The 18,005-nt window shown below is 36.5% G+C and overlaps 1 long non-coding RNA gene across 1 annotated transcript in view; it reads right to left on the reverse strand.

Annotated features, from left to right (window-relative positions):
• Nucleotides 1–1,687: 1,687 nt before the first annotated feature.
• LOC147916674 (uncharacterized) overlaps nucleotides 1,688–18,005 on the reverse strand; it is a 221,352-nt gene continuing 205,034 nt past the window's right edge. Inside the window, exons 4-5 of the long non-coding RNA XR_015552715.1 lie at nucleotides 13,232–13,300; nucleotides 1,688–3,139 (exon numbers count right to left, since the gene is read on the reverse strand). This is a non-coding gene — a long non-coding RNA (uncharacterized LOC147916674). The remainder of the gene's footprint in view (nucleotides 3,140–13,231; nucleotides 13,301–18,005) is intronic.

Below are 18,005 nucleotides of genomic sequence, written 5' to 3' on the forward strand. Positions count from 1 at the left end.
TTGTTGAAAATTCAATTGACCATGTAACTGTGTGTTTCCTTCTCAATTCTCTGTTCTTTTCCCTCAATCTATATGTCTATTCTTACACCAATGCCACACTATCTTGATTACTATAGCTCTATAATAAGTATTGAAAATAACTAGACTACATCTTCTTTTTTCCTCTTTTTCAAAATTATTTTGCCTATCCTTTGTTTTTTGCATGTCTATATTAATTTTAGTATCAGCTTATCAATTTCTACAGTTGGCTTTGAGTATAATTTGTATGAACTTATCATTTAATTTGGAGAGAATTGTCTTAACAATAGCAACTCTTCCTCTCTATCTTTACACATAGTATATTTCTCCATTTATTTTGCTCTTTAATTTTCCTCAGTAATGTTTTGTAGCTTTTAGTGTGAAGATCTTATACATGAGAAATTCATGCCTAAGTCATCATGATTTTTAATGCTGTTTTAAATTGCCTTTTTAACTTGAAATTCCAATTATTTGTTGATAGTATATTGAAATACAATTGATGTTTTCTATTGACCTTATATTCTGTGATTGTGCTAAATTTATAGTTTTAGCAGGGTTTTTTAGTCTCTTTAGTATTTTATACATAAATTATTTTTTTATTATTATTGACAAATAAAAACAATTTTATTTTCTTCTTTGTGTTTATTTCTTCTTTGGTTGCACTGTATAGGACCCCCAGTGCCATGTTGAATTGGAGTCTTAACAGTGAACACCCATGCCTAAATCCAGATTTTAGGGGGAAAGTGTTCAGTTTTTTTACAATAAATATAATATCATAAGTATGAAACCTGATCATGAGACTACTATACTCTTCCGGATCCCCTCTCCTTGCACCTAGAATGGGAAGTACCTGGTGATACCTACCTGGTGGTCAAAGGGTTTATTTTGCTGTTTTTTCTTCTCTCAGACCTCACAGTCCAGCACTGCCTGTTGTCCAACATCTGAAAGCTGTTGTTTCCTATGTCGTGTTCATGTTCTTTTTGTTTACAGTGAGAGGGCTGGTCTAGTACCAGTTACACAGTCACAGCCAGATGCGGAAAGCACCATTTACTTTTAACATAAATTATAGAGGGAGATATGTAGAGGAGATGATCTGGGGGAAAAAATCACTTAGGTATGAATGGAGGGTTCTGCAGCAAATCCTTTTGTGGAGTGCCTGGCACCTGAGAAGTCATTTTGCCTAGATGTAGTCAGATTTTACTGCCTCGAAACAAGGGCAGGATTAAGAGATTGACGACTTTTTTTTCACCTAGTCCCAAACCATCATCAAAATCTTTGATATTTTGCCATCTCTGACATAAGAGGAGGAGAGTAAAGATAGACATAATGGAATGGGTGGGGGGGATTGTTTTTCCTAATGCGTAGAGCAGAGTAGTTGTAATCCAATATTAGGCCTTTCTATGGGAGAGGGCTAGCTTCTAAAGGGTAGGCAACTTCAGGCATATTTTATTCTTCCAATCACATGAAGGTAAAACATTTCAAAGAGAGTAAACTGACCAGAGACAAGAAAGAGTGATGTTGTATGGAAGCTAATCTTGTAACCTGCCTGCTTGTCACAACAAAAGCTTTATTTACTGGACCATGACCTCAAATTGCACTCTACTCTGAACTTAATAGTTGTCCTTCTTTTTGGGGAGAGGGAGAGGAAAACCGTGAGATGTTCTGGGAAGACAAACTTTTTATTTATACTTTTATTGTTACAGTTTCTTTTAGTACTTGTCCTAACTCTAACCAGTTACCAAGGCCCATCAACTATGAGTCCAAAATATTTTCAAATCCATCCACCCCTTCCCATCACTACCCTATTTCAGACCACAACCATTCCTCATCTGGATTACTCCCACAACCTTGATCATCTGCTTCCTGAGATCATATAGCAGAACTCCGTATATCCCAGTTGTTTTTCAAACTCTGAAGTGCTTATGGATCACCTGTGAATCTTGTTAAATGCAGGTTCTGAAACTGTAGGTCTGGTGTGGTCTAATATTCTGCATTTCTAACAAGGTCCTTACTGATGCTGATGCTACTGGTCCATGGGCCACACGCTGAAAAGCAAGTGTAATCTCTTCCCTAGGCAGCAACATTGCAGATACTGCTCCATAATTCCCAGTTTCTGTCAACACTACTGAAATTCAGCAGTAGCCCAAGACCCTTTACTGCATTCTGTTCTGAATAAATTTATATTACAATACAAAAACTCTTAGAATCTCAAAGGAGGCATTCCTTGTTTTTATTACTGGCCATGTGTATCATGAGACAGTGACTACGAGAAACTGCTTGCAATATCAAGTCTCATGCCCAGTGGATTTGCCCACCAATACTACCCATAGGTGTGGACGAGACAGGGTCATTGGATTGCTATACTAATCATCACCGTTTCCTCACCCAAGATCTCAAATACTATAAATAAGACTTGCAATCTCTTTTCTGAAGCAATGCAGGGCATTCCTCCATTAGCTACTAAGGAGACTGGAAAGAAACTGAACTCCACCAGGTTCTTTCAGGAATGGCTTTCCTAGGGTAGAGACTAACCATTTGAAGTCTTCTGTTTAAGCCGTTGACAGTTCTACCAATAACCCTTGCCAAGTAATAATTATACAATTTTTTTTTTTTTTTTACTTAGTAACAACTTTGAAACAGGCACAGGACTTATGTATTATTTCATTTAATCTTCGAAGCAATTCTACGAGGGTTTCCCTTTTTATATCTGCTCTGCAACTGAAGACACATAGGCTTAGGAAAGTTAAGTAACTCACCTGAGGTCACAAATCTAATGAAGCAAGGCTTTGGAACTCAGTGTAAGGAACCTCTAAACCCACGCCCTCAGTCCTAGCCCCATAATATGCCTCTCTTGTCTGTTTGCATCAAGTCTGTGAGACTCCTTTTCCTCTGATGACAATGGGACTGTTCCCCAGTTTGGTCAGTATTGACTCAGAATGTGGCCTGGGAGTGTGTGTGCACATTGGAGGTCTTGGTTTTTTTCTGGTGAGGCTGGTATGGCAGGAGGCAGCCAGGATTGATATCTGGTCAGACATGGGGGGATTCTTAATATCAGCTCTTCCGTCCACTGGTCTGCGATTGAGGCAAATTATTCAGTCTCTCTAAACATCAGTTTCCTTACCTGTAAAATAGAGATAAAAATATATTCCTTAAAGAAATTTTGTGAGAAATGAGTAGTATAATGTATGTTAAATACCTAGTACAAAGTCGATTAATGGTATGGGTTATATTTTTAACTTCATTTCTGTTTATATTCATGTGTGCTTGAATGATCAGTTTCTGATAGACACATAATACAATCTCTGATTATAATTTTTTTTTTTTTTTGAGGAAGATCAGCCCTGACTAACATCTGTTGCCAATCCTCCTCTTTTTGCTGAGGAAGATTGGCCCTGGCCTAACATCCATACCCATCTTCCTCTACTTTATATGGGATGCCGGCACAGCATGGGTTGATAAGCGGTGTGTTGGTCCGTGCCCGGGATCCGAACCTGTGCACCCTAGGCCGCCGAAGCAGAACGTGTGAACTTAATCGCTGTGCCACCAGGCCGGCCTCTGTAATTTTTGATTTATCTCTTTTCTACATAATCGTTAGCCATTATTTTGAGAATGCAAAGTTAGGTGTATGTATGTTTATGATGGCTATACGTCTTCTTGTTCATTGCTCCTTTTTATAATATATACCAAATCTTCTCTGTCTCTTCTGACATCTTTTGTCTTAAAAATCTCTTTGTGTCAATTATTATTTCCATTCCAGCTTCTTTTCATATATCTTTGATATATCACTTTTTGTCTTTTTGTTTTTAATCTTTCTGGCATAATCTCTTAATGTTTGACGTTATTTGAACTATGTTTTTACTTTTTAAAAATCACATCTGAGTGTATTTGTCTTAATAAGTGATTAAACACTTTTACTATAAAAGTATTACGATTTATTTGACATTTTACTTATATGTTCTATTTATTGTAATCTTTTTTTCCCCTATTTCTCCCCTTTTCTTTTTGATAGATGATATTTTCTTCACTGGATATAAGGATTAGTAATTTTATTTTTATTTCTCATGTCGTTGCTATTAATTGAAGATCTCGTCATATTTATTTACTGCCACAACCTTATTAAATACCTCATCATCTATATCTTCCTTCTTCCAACTCAAGTAGTTCAGTCCTTTCTTATGTGTCCTTTTTTCTCCCCATACCCAATCACCAAAAGCTCTTTGTCTTTGATTCTATTTCTTATATATATTATTTCATTTTTCTGTATTTGGTCTTACCTTTATTATAAACACCAATAAATTTCATTAAAATAAGTGAGCACCCTTAATTCATATATCTCTTGTACCATTTCCTGTGTCTCTTATTATTTTAGTATTTCCTCTTAAAAGTGTTTTACTTCAAGTGGCAAATGATTTGAGACATTTTATGACTGAAAATATTTTTTATTACAGTTTTACATATGATAGAAAATTTGGTTCAAGATTATTTTCCTTCAATACAAAAAAATCTCCATTTTCTTCTCACATCTAGGATTACTAGTGACAATTCTGATGCCTCTCTGATTCTTGTTCTTTTAGAGGTAACCTGCTTTTTCTCTTAGAAGCATTTAGAAGTTTCTCCTCTTCTTTGACATTTAAAAAATATCCCATAATATGTCTAAATTTGAATTTTTCTCCTGTCTGACAGTTTCAGTTCAGTTCTCTTTTATCTTTAATACTGGCTTTTTATTCATTATTTTTTCATCTATTTTCTCATACCCATTTTTAATTTTATGTCTTTTTAGTATGCCTAGTGTGTACTCTGACAGTTTAAATTCTGTCTTCTATATCTTTTAGTGCTCATGTTATATATTTTTTAGTCTCTTCATTCTCTTCTTGTGTCTTTTGGGCTAGAGTTTCATTCTGCTCTTTCAACCCAATGGTATTTTTTTCCCCCAAGCTGTATCCTTCTCCTACTTATTCTATATATTTCCCGACCTTAATTAATGCTTTAATTCCTCATTTCAATTAGTATATTTTATACCTAATACTACAATTTATTTTACTTATGATTTATTTTTCTTATATCATAATTCCAATATCTTCCCTTATTTTCTTTTTTATGTGAGGAAGATTGGTCCTGAGCTAACATCTGCCAATCTTCCTCTTTTTGCTGAGGAAGACTGGCCCTGGGCTAACATCCATGCCCATCTTCCTCCCCTTTATATGGGACACTGCCACAGCATGGCCTGACAAGTGGTGCGTCAGTGCACGCCCAGTATCCGAACCGGCAAACCCCGGGCCACCGCAGAGGAGCGCACACACTTAACCGCTTGCGCCACCAGGCCGGCCCCTTCCCTTATTTCCTTTTGAATGTTCATTATGCATATTCTAAATTATTGGTTCCTGTGTTTCAATAATTCTATTTTAAATAGTATATGGTATTCAGGTTTTTTTTGTTTTTGTTTTTGAAGTAGGGGACTCCTTAGAAGTCTAAAGTGTTCTCATTTGAGCTTCTAAACTCCTGTTCCCCTAGGAGTGTCGGCTGCTCTGTTGGTTACGTGCATTGAGGAAGGACCCGAGGTCAGACCCAGTCCTGGTGAGTTTAAGGATAGGGCAGAGAGCTTCATAAAGTACCCAATCAATTTTTATCACTTCCATTTGTTATCATCCCATGAGAAAAGTAATCTAGCAAGGTTTTAAATCTTTAACCCCCAGCAAAAGCCTCACTGGAGAAGGCAGCGTACAAGGAGCAGGGGAGTGCAGAGGAGTGAGCACCCTAGGAGAGCTGGTCAGTCCGCATCTGTTTCCAGCAGCTCCTCACCCCTGCGTGGTTTTGCTCTGCTCTTACCTCAAAGACCCCAGTATCTGTATCTGTACTGAAAGATGCGGCCTGGCACAGCTGATTCCTGCAATGAAGGGTATAAGGCTGTCTCATGAAGGTGGGCTGGTGGAGTACAGGATGAAGACTTTTAAAAGCTTTTCCCAAACCAATCCTCTGCTTGTTACCTCATCCCCTCTCTGGCCAGCCTGCAGTCACTTTCCTCTCATATCCTCTTCACATTCACAACAGTTAGTTCAACATAGCCTTCAGTCTCCCGAAGACTTGTTGGATATTTCTGTTTTGTTTTTATTTTTTAACTTATACTGGAATTCATCTTTCCTTGTTTTTTCTATAGTTTCTCTGGAGTTGATTTTGGAGGGGGTAGCTCACATCCTTGCTGTTCCCCATCTTGGTGGGCACCAAAGTGCTCTGGAATGCTTCTGATCTCTGAATTGATGTCACAAAGTATCTTGCTGGTATCTGCTGCTGAGTGTGGCTCTCGGCCTCTACATATACCCTGTCCTAACTCGCCCACCTCCCTACTCTGCCCATTCCTCACATCAGCTCTCACCGGTACTGCGAACCCTCTGACGATAATATTTCCAAAATATAATACATCTTAGACTTTACTTAAAAAGAAACTGGAGTATAATTTAGCTATTTTTGTAATAACTGTACTCCTATTCATTTGCATTTGTTAATTTTCCCTTGAGAGAAAAGGTTAAAGGAATAATACCAAGCCTATTTCACTTTTGTAGTGTGTCAAGCACGTGAATATCATGCTGTGTGTTGGAAGGGTAGGGAGCTTGAAGGTCTCTTTCAGGTTCTTTTTTATAACTGTGGACTCCGAAAATAGTTGAACAACAAGGAAAGTCCTGGAAAATACTGGCATTCATAAATATTCAGAAAGATCTGGTGTCTGTTCTCTGTGGGGATGTGTGGGCAAGAGGAATGGTTTGCCTGAGTGTTGGAGTGTTAAGTCATAATTAGTTCCTGTGCACACACAATAGAGAGTAACAATTGGCAAATGCCTTGCACAGCTGCATTATTGCCTATAAAAAATGGGAATGAAACAAACTCATATCCAGGGTAAATGAGATAGTGAAGCCCATCTACTGCTGCCTCCAGAAATGATTTTTACTCATCATCAGTAACGAGAAAAATGTCTAAATGGCTTTAAGGGACATTTGAAATTTATGTGATTGGACACTTAAAATTTTTAGAAACATCTAAAATAGCATAAAAATAACCAAACCTTGAGGTTAAAATATACTTCAGTCCAACCTATAAATCCATGTCAGGAGAGATTTATTTTAGAGCTGTATCTCAAATAAAGTGCTAGTTTAAGCTTTGTAGTCATTCTTTTTTAGAACAAAACAGTAAAAATATTAAGGAAATATACACTTGCCACACTTAAGATGAAAACTTTCTCAGGAGTACCTCAGGATCTGCTGTTGGGTGTTGAGATGTCCTAGCCCATAAACACAAACATGTGGTTGGCTTATGCCACTAGGATTATCTCAATGATTCTGTTATTATGACTCTGTGTTATAATTTAGTAATAATAATGTTATCCATTTGTGTTTCAACTTCAAGCTGAGCTCTTCTGTGTAAATATTTCACCACCTGTTGCTTAAATTAATAGCCCACATTCAGGTACATGGAATTTTTTTTGAAATGACAGTTCCAAATCAATTCGCATTGACATTGAAGGAGCTGTAAAGTTGCCAATAAAGGCAAACTTACCAAAAATGAACACTGCTTTTGTTTATACATTACCAAGAATTTTAAATTCTCACTGGAAAACATTCAATTTTCTACTATTGTAAGCCCAGACAAAGGGAGGCTGTGAATTTTTTTCAAGCGCATACGACCAAAAAAAAAAAAAGAAAAAGAAAAAAATTGTATAGATGAGTTTTGATCTTCTAGAAAAGGGCCTTGCACTTCTGCACTGCTTTTCTCACTGTCCTATGCATGTGGCTTGTCCTTAATTTACTGATATGTGGAGCTTGATCCTTTGAAATCAGAGATACCGTTGAGCCCATTTCTAGCTTTTCATATCATTTTCTTGCATTCTGGCGACAGTCATAACTAATTTCCCTTCCACTCAGTAGAGACGCAGATATTAAAGAACCTTTGCGTTAAGTCCTGCTTTCTCCACCTTCGGGATTGTGATGGCAGCTACCATAGGAGAAGGGTGTGTGTGTTGGTGAGGAGTAGGAGGGAGCTGGAACCTCAGAAAGCTTCTGTTTACATAAACATATTCTTGGCACAGGTTCAGAGACTCTAAATAAGTCTAAACCCTGGCCCTCCAGAAATGAAGCTGACATTTTGTTTGATTAAAAGCCCAATGTAGGAAATCATACGGTATTTGACCCTCTCCCTCTGACTTATTTCACTTTGCATAATACCCTCAATGTCCATCCACGTTGTCACAAATGGCTGGATTTCATCGTTTCTTATGGCTGAGTAGTATTCCATTGTGTATATATACCACAGCTTCTTTATCCATTCATCCCTTGATGGGCAGTTAGGTTGCTTCCAAGTCTTGGCTATTGTGAATAACGCTGCAATGAGTAGTAGATAATAACAACAATAAACAAACACATAGGGACAGAGATTGGATTGGTGGTTACCAGAGGGGAAGAGGGGAGGGAGAAGGGTGAAAGGGATAATTCGGTACATGTGTGTGGTGAGCGGTTGTAATTAGTATTTTGGTGGTGAACATGATGTAATCTATGCAGAAATAGAAGTATAATGATGTACACCTGAAATTTTTACAATGTTATAAACCAATGTTACTGCAATAAACAAAAAATTAAAAAAAAAAAGCCCAATGTAAATAGAATTGTAATTAACTCATTTATTCATTTAACCAACAGTTATAGAATACCTACTCTATCTTCAAAACCCTGAGATAGCCCTGCAGGGGATAGTATGTTGTCTAGGTTACTGTTTCTCCTTTCAAGGACTTTCTGGAAACAGCAGAATATCTGTAGTAAAATATAAACAGCAAGTCACTGGGATTTTGCATTAACTCCCCTCTTCAATTTCTTGAGGCTAGTATAATAAAATGTTAAAATTCAAACATTACACAAGTGAAATAAAGGGTTCTAATACTTTTAGCACTTACTAATAGAATGGTCACAGCACACCCACGTGCCGAAATGGGCTTTCTCCTTTGCAAATTGAAACATCAATCGCTCCATACATTTCTGGAGTCCATTACTGATATTAACTCATTACATGTGCCGGTGCTTTAAAACTCACGTTCACACAGAAGTTCTCATTTGATTCCTCTAACAGACTTGTGTGGAGGCAGAAGGTACAGAGTTTATAGTTAGGAACATTGGCTCTGAAGCTGGATTATCTGATTGAAATCCCAGTTTCTACCTTTGTTATCCAGTTTAACTTGGGCGAATTCTTTACCCTCTCTAGGTCTCAGTTTGCTTCCAGGAAAGGTAGATGATAATAATAGTATCCAATATATAATGTTGCTGTGGGTATTAAGTGAGTTAATACATAAAAGAATAGTTCCAGTGGTCTGAAGCATCCATGTTCTAGCTATGTAAACAGTAACATTTACGTGTTCTCCAGGTTCCACAGCCCATTCAGGCTACATTGTAATTATATCACCGCTTACTCTTGGAGAAATGATCTATCTAGTTCTTTGATTTCTCTTTAACCCACTATACTAATTTCTTCCTTAACAATCTTTCTTACCCAAATGCCTGTGATCCCTTGATCTATATATGACCTAGCTCCTTATATTCTAATTAGAGATGTCGCATTAGTATTCACTCATATGCTAACTCTAGGTAATCAGTAGTGGCTGCCTGGAACCGAGCATTGAGAGGAATTCTAAGGCTCAGGGAAAAAAATAGGTTTCAGATATATTACTGATTTTCCATCAGTCACAGGAGGATGGCAGAGAGCAGAAACATGGAGGTCTTATTTTCCATCCCTGATGAGGTGAGTCCACTTCTTTTATATACAGTAAAAATTATTAGGATTTAGAAAGTTTCATAATTAATCATAATTATACAGTTGATTATTAAATCTTTTGCTATATTCCAATAGGCAATGCAGAAGATGGTATGTGCAGGAAGCTTGGTGTTTGGGGTGTAATGATTAATTAGTGTTCATTTCTGGCTCAGTTTAAAGAGATCTTGTAACACAGTGAAACACAGTGAAATGTAAGTGACACCAAAAAATATGTGCCTGTGTCCTCATTAGGGCTTTTTGACAAACCATAAACAAATTTAACATTTAATCTAAGAGAATAGAATGTAAACCTAGAATTTTGTTTTCTATTTATCAAGATCTACAATGTTAACATTACCTAAGGAGGGCAGAAATCATTAATAAATAACTCATTAAGTTGAAAACAAAAATGTCATCATAGTCTCATTTGCTTCATTTATGACCAAATGGATCATTTGGTTAGAACTCAATAAATTTAAGGTTTGAGGTAATTCAGACATGCTATCTGGATTTTTTGTTGTGTGAAATGCTGGATGTAACTCTTCCCTATGCTAATTATTAGGGTTTTGAAAGTATATACCCCCAAAACAGTATATGAATAGGGAGGTTATTTTTGTTGTTTGTTTCTCTGATGCATGACTTAATTATCAGGATCCATATTAAATTGTAAATATTAAGAAATTTTTACATTTGCAGTTTATTATTATATATTGTGGCCTCTTAGAAATTACAATTTTTAAAAATGTCTTCAATGTTTCAAAGCTGTGGCATTCTTTTTCTCTTTTTTCTGTTATTTTATTGAGGTCATACTGGTTTATAACATTGTGTAATTTCAGGTGTTCATTATTATTTATCAGTTTCTGTATAGACTGCATTGTGCTCACCACCAGTAGTCTACTTTTTCTCCTTCACCATAAATATGTGCCCCTTTACCCCTGTTGCCCACCGCCAAACCCCCTTCCCCTCTGGTAACCACTAATCTGTTCCCTTTATCTTTCACATATGAGTGAAATCCCAACAAAAAGAATAAAATATCTAGGAATAAATTTAACTACGGAGGTGAAAAACCTGTGCACTGAAAAATATAAGACTATTGAAAGAAATCAAAGAAGACATAAAAAAATGGAAAGATATTCCATGCTCATGGATTGAAAGAATAAACATATTAAAATGTCTATACTACCTAAAGCCATCTACAGATTCAATGCAATCCCAATCAGAATCCCAATGACATTCTTCATGGAAATAGAACAAAGCATCCTAAAATTTATGTAGAACAACGAAAGACCCCGAATAGCTAAAGCAATACTGAGAAAAAAGAACATAGTCATGGCATTCTGAGCTCTTACTTTTGGGTTCTGATATTGTGGTTTCTTTGTTGATGGTCACTTTTTTCATGCTTCTCCTTTTTAGATTTTTCCTATTCCCTGCTTTCTAGTTTACCTTTTACTTGTTTGGGTTTTTCATTAGTGGTTTTTTTTTTTTTTTTTTTTGGTGAGGAAGAGTGGCCCTGAGCTAATATCCATACCTATCTTCCTTTATTTTGTATGTGGGATGCCACCACAGCATGGTGTGACAAGTAGTGTAGATCTGCGTCCGGGATCTGAACGCATGAACTCTGCGCTGCCAAAGTGGAGTGAGCCAAACTTAACCACTGTGCCACCAGGCTGGCCCCACTCTCTCTAGTTTTTTTTGTGGCCTCGTATTTACCTCTTCATTTTTGTTTTTAATATTCCTAATCATTATCTACCTCCAAATATGTTTCTAATGATTATCAATCATTCTTACTCATGATACTTTACCCTTTACATTGTTTTACTCTGTGTCAATCTCTATTTCTGGTCTCAAGTAGACAGCAGCTGGTTTATTTTGCAAAGACTATTTTCCTTCATATCATCACCATGGATTAATTAGTAAAGTGGTTTTAAATCTCATATGTATTTATGATTTCTTCAGGCTTTTTTTATTATCAAGGATCATATTGACTATAGGGAATAGTCATTGCCTTTTAGGCATAAGTCTGGAGTCTTTATTTTTCACTACAAATGAATGCCCTGATAGAGAATGTAAAACTTATGGGGTTATCTTAAAAGAAATACAGCAATTTCTTTAAATCACATTTCATTTATTTAAACTCCTATTAAACTACAAAGTATGTGAGGATCCTTTGGTGGATGTCTGATATTGCATGTAATTCTAGGCATTATATGTTCCTGGTATATAATAATATTTTGTAATAAATTTATTTATTGGTAAAAACATGGATTTTATCTGTTTCATTCATTCTTTCAGTCATTCACTCAGAAAAGGTTAATGAAATCCTCTGAAAAGACTTACATTAAAAAGTCTATACTTAATTGTCTTTCCATTCAACTAGTTGGCAGACCGCTTGGAAATAGATAGACACTTGGATAGATAATTTGAATTCAATTTTTTAGGCGATAATATCTTTTAAAAATATCATGAAACACCAGAGAAAGGACTTCTACCACATTCTGTGCAAGAAAAAAAGATGATATTAAGGATTCCAAATGGAGGTTACACCTAAGATGAATTTCAGAGAATAATGGGAATTAGCCAGCCAAACGATGAGGAGGAGGGAGAGGAGAACATTTCAGATAGACACATAAGCAAAGGTACTCTAAGAGAACAAGAGATATATGAGAGAGAGATTGAGAGAGACTACACATAGATAAGTAGCTTGGAATGCTAGATTGATTGGATTTGGTGCATAAGTGTATTTATGTGTTTATCATGGTTGGTGGGATGGGAGAGGAACATGTATCTGAATTAAGGTTTCCAGAACAGGAGAAATAAAGTGTTATGCCAAAGTTAAACTCTTCATCTGTGTGTGTTATGTAATAATAATTAACATTTATCTTGTATTTTACCTGTGCCTATCATTCCACTTTCATGATCCTATTTATTACTGAGGAGAATCCTATGAGGCTGGTCTAATATAATTCCCATTTTACCATGAGGAAACTGAAACTTATTTCAGTTAGATTAATTAACTAGATTAATTAACTAGAGTCACAGAATTTGTAAGAGGGAGAAAAGGAACTCAAAAACAGTAAATCTAATTTAGAGCCATCTCTGCCTATGCCTATATCTACACCTGAACCTATATCTATATTTGTATTCTTAAAGTTTACACTACAATAATGCTTCTTATAGTGAATAAATGTATTCTTTCCATAATGTGATGTATAAGGTAAAACTGAAATTTCCTTTTGGGGCACATTAGCCACTAGAGAGTGATCGTGAGCCCTTGGGCAGAGATAGCTAAGACAGGGAATTAATGCAATCATTCAGTTCTGGACATATCAATTGCTGATAGAACCCAGACATATGTTTCCTACTGGAATAGTGGCCATATCTTCTATTCAGACAGCATATTGATAAGATGAAGCATTGAAAAGAAATTTACCACTTGCTGATTTCATGTCACTGAAAGACACATCATCAAGAATGGTTCAGTAGGCTGGCCTGTATCAACCTGCTCAGAGTAAAAAAAAAAAAAAATGCTTAGTAATGCATGCATCTTTCTGTCTATCTGCAAACAATTTTTATTTGAGGTTCACATGCATGTGGAATTACACCTAAAACCAGTTGTCATGGAAAGAATTGCTAGTTTATTTTAAACTCAGCAAAGTACATAACTGAAAGTGTACAGTTTGCAAACTCTACACATAAAACCTTAGATATTTAACACCACCTATGCTCCACTAGTCAGAGGAATACTGTGCAAGTGTATTTATTCTTTCCTTGTTCCTTTAAATCATTCCTATTTTATCCAAAGTCACTTGTCTGGCAAGTCTCCGCTGTTGATTCAGAGAAGATGGCATCAGGGTATGTTTTGCCTAGAGCTCTGCTTAGTCAAGATTATAAACATTCATAAGACAGTAAACTTGAATTTCAAATAACAGGAGAAGCAGACGATTATGTATAAATTATACATATAAACTACTTGGTTTCTATCTCTAGATTATTAACCTAGATAAATATGCAGCAATGAGTGTTGCTAGAAATGTACCTGTCATAAAATGGAGGACAAATGTTTTCACATCTGTCATGGAAAGAGACATTTTATCAAGTTTCTCAATAACAATCTGGCGGAACACCAGGAAGTGATTTTGGCAGAGTTGAAATGCTATATCAACAGTGGCAGCCAGTGACATGAAGCAGAAATTCAAGCAAGGCAGACAAGTAGAACAGATCTTGAGAGGCTTTTCTGAAGTAACAATGGTAGTGAAACAGTTTAGAAGTAATGATGGAAAGCTCTTCTATGCCTGAAGGATAACTGAATTAAAGAGTCATAGACATTAGATGTGACAGAGCTCCACTAAGGTCATCTCATTCATTCCCTGCCAGCAGAGGATTGTTCCCTATAGCATAGTCTATAGTACAATGGAATAGTGTTTGGAAAAAAGGAGACTAAAATGGTTTCCCCTAGCCTACACTAGATAATCATTGCATATCAGCAGCTCTCAAACCACTCATCCTATACTCTATCCTAGTTAGCAAATTAAAATGATTAATAGATTTGGAGGCTTCAGGTCTAAATAACAAAGGAGGAACCCTCTATACCAAAGTCATAGTGAAAGGCATTGATTTAATGAAAAGGGCTCAGTGTGAATGGATGAATAACAGAAGAGTTATATACAAAAGAGCCTTTCCCCTAGGAGGACGTGGGGCTTCAGGCACCTATGAGAGCTCACCCGTAGTAAGCATTATTTAAGTAACTCTTTGCAAATCTCTGAAGCTGAAACCTTTAGTACAGGGTTTTAGATGGAGGAAATGCTTTATTCTCTTGCTTGGGAATTGTGTGCCTGTAATGAAAAGATCTCTTAAAGGTGTTGAGGGCATTAAGAATTGAATAACTGATTGTGGGCCTCATAAAGGGTAATTGCTATGTCCTGTTGAATGCACAGTATCCTGAGAACAGTGGGTAGGAAGTTAAATGCAAAGGGCAAAGTGCTATGAAATGGGCCAAGAAGTGACTTTCAACAGTCCAAGATCTGGCTTTAGCCTCAGTTTACTTTTCCAAGGCCTTGTTTCCATATTAAGTCTCATTTTTCTAACCTTTCCTTCATAGCTATTAACTTGACAAACCACAGCATCTGGCAAGCTGTATTCTGTCCCCCAAATAAAAAAAAACGTATGTTAAGAGGCAGGAAGAGTGAGAACCCTTTCCTTCCTGAGATCCCCAAGTCTCCCTAGCTATGAATGTGTTTTGTACTTCAGGCTGTGTAAGAATGTGAGCCAGCACAGCATACACAGCCAGGTGATTCCAAATCTCCTATCCTCAATGAGCCAAATGGCTCTCAACATATCAGAGAAAGAAAAGGGCAAAAGAGGGCCTTCTCAGAATATTTCTGGACATTATCTGGTAAGCCTCTGCTCTGAAGGATCAGCTCATTGTAGAGAGCATGGTGTTGGGGTCGGATCTGCATAGACCCCTATGGAGTATGGACTGGCCGTACTAAAATGATGTGTGTGTATCTTGAGTAAGACGCAGGCCTTTCCACATGCTTCATGGTGCTGCTGCTGTTATTGTTTTTCTCTTGGCATCAGATGACTAGATCTTGCATCCTAGTCTGTCACTGATTCACTGAGGCAAGTCACTTGTCAGTATTAGTTCTCCTCCAGAAATGGAGATAATTACAACTGCTTTATATTTCTCACCACTTATGAAATTTATAAACCATAAAATGATATCTTTAAACTTATCAGATTTAGAATTTTTATGCATTGTGTGTTCCTGCTCATTTCCAATATTTTTGCTGGCAAAAGAGCTACCTTGTTTCCTTCCTGGTTGCCAATCTGTTAATCTGCTCAGGGATCAACTGTGCACTATTTACTTTGTGCTTATGTTGTGCTCAAAACTGTGCTTAGCACAATATGCTGAACTTCAGTTTAAAAGGTCCCTTAGTTCCATATTCTCAATAAAAACAATGGGCTACATATTTCCCTTGTTTAGGGATGTTTACCATTTTTATATTCTCTGACTTTAGTTTTTATTGAATTATACTAATTCTGAAAAATGGGATGGAGCTTCTCTTTAAACTTTTATGATGCATAGTTTGGAATGTGCCTTCTCCTTTAAAGAGACGTTTATTTTGCTCCTTAACATTAGAAGGACTTTTTGACCATCTCTATGTGTAATAATTCTATTTATTCTTTAAGACAGTTACAATATAATTTTCTTGTGAGGTTTTATTATATGACTTTGTAATAAGTATTTGGATTCTAGAGTCAGAAGACATGAGTTTGAATCTTGGTCAGGTCCCCTATTAACAGTGCAAATTTGGACAAGATGCTTAGACTGTCAAAACCTGGTTTTTTTTTTACGTAAATGAGAGTGACAGTAGTACCCATCATATGGGACTATAAGAAATAATGTGTTTTAAAGTGCTGTGCGCAGAGTATGTTACCTAATAAATGCCCAATAATATATTAATTGTATCAATATATTTTCTTCTATACTTCACTGCTGTTCAGTTATAGCATATATAAGTATTTGTATATGTGTATAACACATTTGTCTTCTGTCTTTCTATAAATTGAAAGGATCGAAGGACCAACACAGTACTAAAGCTCAGGGAAAATGTAACATTAGCTGTACTTACCATACGCTAAACTCTGATGTTAGCAATGAATGTACATTTTTTCAAGGCTTAGGGTTGCCTGATGTGAATTTCAGCTATGCTAACCATGCCTTATAGATATAGAAATCAGATAAAAAGATAAAGCTAGAGATAGAGACTTTTTAGGTAAAAAATTCTCCAAGATTTGTGCCCATCAAATATTGCTGCACCGATAATAACAATTCCACTTGAAACAATGATCTTTCGGAGCCAAACACAGAAACAGACAATATTTACCACTTTGATCTATGATGCATGTGTTATTAATCCCTTGGGCTTCACATTATAAGACAGTTTTCAGTGGATCAATGATATTTACCTCTGTAATTGGATTAAAGGGAAGGAGAGAAAGAGAAAATAAAAGCCAGGCAAGAGAAAAACATTCTGTTTTCAGCTGTGCTTGGAAATGGAGAGCTAATGAGATGGAGAGTAATAAGACTATTGCAGGCAACAGAAGTTACAGGGGAGAAATTCCATTTACCAATATCAGAGTAGTTAGTGGAGGGCTAGGGTTGGTGGGAGAGAATTACAGATTTCTATGAGGAACACTACAAGAAGTCCATCGCAACTTTTAAAACAAAAAAATAAATGTTTGGAACAAATGTAGTGAAAAGATAGTCAATGGAATTGCTAGAGGAGAGGAAATGGTGATTGTGTGTATAGGTGTGGGTGTTGCTGGGTCTCTGCAGTCAGCTTCACATGGTACATCATAGAACTTGAAAATATGAACCCTGAGAGGCTACTGCGGAAGTGAATGAAGTAGTTAAGTTGAGAAGCAATAAAGGTATGGATAAGAAGTTAAGCAGAGATGCAACTGTGACACAGTGGTATACATGGACAGATTTGTAGAAGGGGTTGTAATGTGTTTTTAATGTGTTTGTAAAGGCTGTGGAAATCTTGGCATGCTGCCCAAACCATCAGGACTCCATGCAAGTAGGTCAGAGGGAAGGCTTGAGACAGACAGTTAAATGAACAGCATGGAGCATGCCATCAGAGGCTGAAGGGGAAATAAAGTTTATTAATTAGGGGAATTAATTGGATAGCTGTGATTTTTTCCTTATGTGGTCAAAATGGATTGGGAAAAAAAACTGAAAAGTTTCTACAGTTTTAGTAGCTGAGCTTAAAATGGAATCATCTTGGAACCAAACCTAAGAAATGAGGTGGAAAATGGCAAAGGCCAAGAGGCATGAAACTCATACTATATGATCAGTCACTGTCATATTTCTAAGGTATTGTTTAATGATTTTTGTTTCTTAGGGACTCTAGTTCAAATCAATCCTGTGAGAGAGACTGGCAAATTGCTTGGTAACAGAAGTAAATTAAATGCTATTTCAAGGTAAAATGGCAGCTCTTGAAAAGATCTTACTGAAGATATCTATGCTTTGAATTTCTCCTGACCAAATTTAGCAACTTTTTTTCTCCCTTAAACCTTTAAAACCTCATAGACTTAGGACTCTCAATAAACGTATTTTTCTCCCCAAAGCCCCAGTACATAGTTATATATCCTAGTTGTAGGTCTTTCTGGTTGCTCCATGTGGGACGCCGCCTCAGCAT

This window comes from Ceratotherium simum, chromosome 7, assembly GCF_057802395.1.
Source record: "Ceratotherium simum simum isolate JZ-2026a chromosome 7, ASM5780239v1, whole genome shotgun sequence".
In the NCBI taxonomy this organism is placed as follows: Eukaryota; Metazoa; Chordata; class Mammalia; order Perissodactyla; family Rhinocerotidae; genus Ceratotherium; species Ceratotherium simum.